Below are 5,951 nucleotides of genomic sequence, written 5' to 3'. Positions count from 1 at the left end.
GGTGTTTGCCTGAAAGGAAATGGATGTATCACATTTCCTGCTTGTGGACTCGAATTAGCAAGTGCTTGCCTTATCTTGGAACACCACATGGTTCCCGAGAAGGGGAAACAGTTTCCTTCTCGTCATTTCCTCAGCCAGTGCAAATTGACTCAGAACAATACCAAATCTCCTCCCTCTCTGAAACTTTTTGAACCCCAAAATGTCCAGAGATAGAGAGCTGAAAATTCCTTTCTCTTTCCTTTAATGGTTTTCTATGTTGAAGACCTTCCTTGAATATTCAAAAGCACTTGTATTCAGTGGGAATTTTCAATAAGGAAGAAATGTGTCAAAAGGCTTTTAATAAACACCATTTCATTAGTATGTTAACTTAGAGTATGAGGATTGTTTAGTATTCATTGCAGTTCCTCAGCTAGTTTGAGGAACTAACTGGGCCTGAAATTGTAACTGTAGGCATTAATATTTTAATGAGTGTACTTCAAATTTCCTTTGCCAATTCTTTTCCTTTCCACACCCCATTCTAAAATATTAGTTCCCTGGAACACAAACAGGCTTTGAACTAATTGTTTGGACAATTTTAATTTCCCTGTTGGAATTTGTAGGTACTGCTGCTAAATATAACAAATAGCAATAATAACAACCCCCACAAAAGAAAATAGCCAAGATATTTAATGACACAGACCCAGAACTAATGCAGAATGTATGGGGATCAATAAAATATATGATTTTGTATTTATGTGATAAATTCTGTAGGACCTGATTTTAACTATTTTCCTCTTATATGTATATATGGCAGACAGTAGATGTCCATAAACACTCTGCTGTGAATGTCAAACCTCTGTTCTCTGAACAGTTGCATGAGGTTTTGTTTATCCCACTGTTAAAAAAAAAAAAAAAAAAAAAAAAAGCAGAATCAGCTACATTTGTTTTTCACAATGAATATCAGGAATTCCCAGAATTTAGGAATATTCCAATCTTAAGATTTGGATCTAACATAATTTTAATGTTGAATCTCTTTTTTTTGTTTGTTTGTTTTTGTTTTGTTGGGTTTTTTTTGTTTGTTTTTTTGGTTTTTTTTTGTTTCATTTGGGACTTTTTTGCATGAAACAGAATTTTGAAATACTGAGTAAAGATATTCTGATGGTTAATGGAAGATTGATGGCTTTCAAAGCTGGTGCTTAAAATAACATATCCAAATACTAAGTCAAGCACCTGAATGAAAAAAAAATTCTGATTTTCAGATCTCTGTGAACAAGATACAACTTGATAAAAAATGCTGGGATTACTTATTTTGGTCAGGACACAGATACCAGAGCAGATGATAAAAGTGTACAAATTAAAGAATTCTATGACTAGGGTTAGTTTTGTGCTCTAAGAGTAGTTGGAAATACAACAAAACTGAATTATTGTAAGCTATAACATAAAGAAATTTAATGATTTTAGCTTACTGAATGCATCTATTGAGATGATCATTGTAAAACAGAATTAAACGCTGACCTTAATCTGGTTGAAAAGCGGATGAGTTGAGACATGGACACTTGTAAAAATAATTAAATCTTCCATTTTATCAGGTGTACGAAACATGAACTTTAATGCCTTATGAGAAAGTCAATAGCAATGAGAAGAAGCATGATAGTTTTTCTCTAGACATTCCAAGATGGGAGTTCTCTCATTTTCCTCAGAATGGAACAGTTGATGTGGCCAGCTGTCAGTGGCGTAAGATCAGAGAAGCTCGACCATCAAAAGTGTTACCTGGGCCATAGAGCCTTAATGCTTATCAGCAAGTTGCAGCAAGTAAAGTTAAATGAAACAAGGTGATGTGGGCTTACAACGACTTGCTAAGCAGGACGCTCTTAGATCAGTTTCAAACTCTTTTTTCACTACTTATTCTTGCAAGAAAAAGAAAGAATTGGAAGTCTGTGCAACAAAATTTATCTAAAATAGGTATAGTGTATCACATCCTGAGATGTCATAATTAAAACAGAATTTTCTTCACCAAAATCTAAAGCAGGTTGATACACCATAAACCTTGCCTTAATTTATAATTTTAACTATTAGACTAATTTTATTTCTCTTATTTTTATTTCTGAGTATTGCAAGAATATATTTTCTTGGTAACATCATTAGTTCTTTCATTTTTCTCTGTTGAGAAGTATCTTTTCCTAAAAATAAAATCATCATAACTCAAGGTACCCTCATGGATAAAAATGCTCATCATCATTCATTATACTGGCAAGTATAACACACTGTCACTTCTGACTGATGAGAGACAGAGGTGTGTAGAGGATGAGCTGTCAAATACATTGCTGATGTAAGTGAGATCACTTCCAATTAAATGAGTAGTCTTTTACTCTTTGAAAAGAGAAACTGAAGTCTGTCCTTAAAGGTTTTGAATGTATTGACTAAGCAAGGGGAGGTGCTTTGAATTTACAACAGCACAAGCCCTAACCCTGAAGAAAGAGAAGAACTTTCAGGGGAAATAAATGTGATGGGTATCTTCATGTATTAGAAAAATCATGGGCAACCAAACCATATGTACAAGGTACGAGGTACTCCCAGCAGGTGAAGAGTCGCCTGCCTCCTTGGCCACGTCCAGCCATGGGGGAGGACTCGGCACCACTGCCAGCCTGCTCTGTGGACAGGACTTGCTTTCTCTGAGGCATTTATTCTTTCTCTGTTGTTATGATTCTTCTCTCTTTCTTTGCCCTCCAGTAAATCCCTGATTGGTTAGATGTTTTCTGTTTAACAAAACACTTAAGAGTGGAGAGATACTTCACTGGGTGCATAGAGATTGATTTAATTGAAACAATTTTTTAAGCTGTCCAGGGCTTATGGTGATGACGTTTGAGCATGATCAGTAAGCCCTACAAATTGAACTCAGATCCTAGCTACTGTCAATCACTGCCAGACAGAAGGGTTGTACCACTGTCACTAGAAGCAAAAAAGGAACACCGTGTCAGAATTTTAAAGCAACTTGCTGAAAACTACTTTTCAGCTTTTCAGTTGCTTACTGCTACTGGAATTTCTTGAGGAAACATAGGTATAAATGCTGAATTCTCCTCTGTGGACCCACAAAATCTTTTTATTTCAAATGTAAGCAGGGTTCACTGAAAAAAAAAAAAAAAAAGAATGTAAAAGCATAGAATGAGCATCCAGTGAAACTTCTTTTTTATTTTTTTTACACTTTCCATCTGGAGATTATGATTTAGGCTGGGATTTCCTTTAATTGTTTCATATTTCAGCAGCCTCATATTTGTCCTTGGTTAGTTTTACAGCTCTCCGGATGCATGAAGAAAAACTCAGGAATTTTTGTTCTCTGACCAGTGATGAAAAATATTCCTGCCTCCCATCAAACTATCCATTTTAAATGCTGCTCATAAAGTGACAACAGATAGAAAAACTATGGCTTGAATTTACTGCCTTTAATGACTCACTTCAATCTTCAAAATCAAGCAGATTTCTTCAGCTTACCTGCTACATGTTAAATAGCTAACTTCCATGTGCTGGCTCTATCCAAATATACCTTTTGATATGGTATGTCTGCTATGAATGAAAAGAAATATGGCTGCAGTGATATTGTCATCTCAGAACAGACATTGGTTTCCAGGCGTGTATTAAATGTTATTAATTTTTCTCCAGATTTTTTGGAGAAAGAATTGTGGGTAGGGAACACGTAGGAATTTCAGATATCCAATATTTTTGAGAGGTATGAAATCCTAACGACATGACATAAAAAGAAGGTCTCTCATTGCTAATTATGTACCATTACATGATTGGGAAGATAAGGTCATGGTGCAGAATGTGAACACATTTTGTATTTACTGGAACATGTACAAAATTTTTAGATCCAATATTCAACTCAAAACTCTGAAACCGTCTTTTTTGCCTAACATTTGAGTTTTATATAGTTCAGTGAAAGCTGAGACACGTAAAAAGAGGCAAAGTAGTGCCCTCCCCTTCAGCCAGCCAGACACTTTCAGAATACTGATCTTTTTCATTATATTTGTGATATTGAAGACTGTGTTCGCATATTTATATGTGTGTGAGAAAGCGTGGGGGTGGAAATTAGGAAAGGATACACAGCAGTATATATCTTATGCTAATGCATTTCAACACTGGTTAAACTTAAGGCCAGAGAGAAAAAAAATTGTTTCAGCGAGGCTTATATATCTCAAATACTTAATATTAAAAGGGGCAATGCATCCTGCTGGAAGAAACTAATAAGTTGTGTGGGCAAAAGCCAGTTTCAGCATCTCTGCACTGTATTGTTGCAGCCAAGTAATAGCTAGGGAGTATGGTGCTGAGAGTTGGCATTATGGGGAGTCTGTGGGTCCAACAGCACACCAGGGTAATGAGGGATCACCCTTGGGGGACACAAGGAGCTGAAAGAGAGATGGGGCAAAGATGAGTTCTTTGGGGCTAACAGAAAGCCAGGAACTTCTTCTCTCACTGTTTCATATCTAACAAGTTGCATGATGACCCACGTGGAGCTAGCAGTTTGGACTCTAACTTGAAAACCCCAAACTCAGACTTTTATTTTATCAGGAGACTAAATTGTGAGTAACCATCCCAGAACAGAAGAAAGCAAAGTACTGTCATTATCCAAGGTTTCTTTCCTCACAAGGAATTAATTAGGTTAAATGGAGGCATAAACTGATCCAGCTTCAACCTTCAAGTTGAAGCTTGGTAAATTACTAACGAGGATTATATGACATGATTGCTCATAGGGGCAGAGAAGTGGAAACAGCAAGCCAAAAAATCCCTCTTGGTTCTCCGTTCTCCTACAAATGCATCCTGTGAACCAACTCCCATTCAGCAGATGAAAATGAAACAAGAATCTCTAGAAAAGAGATTTACCATTATGTCCTCAGTGTACAGCATTTCCTTGTCATCAGCTACGATGCTAGAGGTAAAAGGAAAGGGCAATAGACTTCAGAGTTTTTCAATCCAGTTCTGCTCCCCTGAACTTCCTGAGACCTGCATAACTTCTAGTAAACTCATTACCTTAATTCGGATTACCATCCTATTTTTTCTACTGCCCATTAAGAAAGGGATGAAGGGGAGAAAAAGAAACAACACCCAAATGCAATTCAGCATGACAAGAAAATAATATTTTAACACTTTCTTAGTAGCTGTTAGAATACAAATAGATACAGTTGAGATGTAAATTTTGCATACAGCTACAAGCATTGGATAAAAAAAATAATCTCTTGCTGTTGTATTCTGCCCTACCTACTGTTAAAAAGATGGAATGAAATGGAATGTAGTTTTCCCACTCCTTATGGTAGTCTGAAATTTTTAATTTTATTGAAAAATTATGTTCATATATATATATCTATGTTTCTGCACACTGAGAGACACTTATTCACTTTCACAGACATCAGTCTGCTGGTGTGAGCAGCATGTATCCCATTTACCTTTACAGTGCATGAACTGTTTAGGAGCAGGATTGTATTTGTCCCAAGTTGCCACATAGACTTCAAAGGATTTGACTCGTCATGTGGCATTGCCTTAGAACAGGAAAAAATATTCCTGTGTGCTACCATTTGCATGTGGATGTGTGGTTCTGTGTGGATGCTGAATACCTCTGCAGTGTTGCTGTCCCTAGGTGGGCAGAGGCTGTTATCTGTAATCCTTTTGTCGAGCTGCTGACATGATCTGTTTACACCTGTTATCCATAATCCTTTTGCTGAGATGTTGACATGGTCTTCATTTTATCACACAGTTAGGCATGCCAAGAAACACAGCATACTGGATTCAAGGTATGTTTCTGGGACCCATTTTTATATTACTTTTAGCAGAAACAACTCCCTCTTATCATTTCATTATGTGTGTTAGATAAGACCCTAATTCAAACACATCGTTGCTAATGAAAATATCCCTACACATACTGAGATATCATAATAGGTGCAGCATGGGAAGATAAGCATTTAGGAGGTATTTATATCTCTGAA

The sequence above is a fragment of the Tyto alba genome, unplaced genomic scaffold (genome assembly GCF_018691265.1).
Source record: "Tyto alba isolate M040663 unplaced genomic scaffold, T.alba_DEE_v4.0 Super-Scaffold_22, whole genome shotgun sequence".
NCBI lineage: Eukaryota > Metazoa > Chordata > Aves > Strigiformes > Tytonidae > Tyto > Tyto alba.
This window is presented reverse-complemented; position numbering follows the sequence as displayed.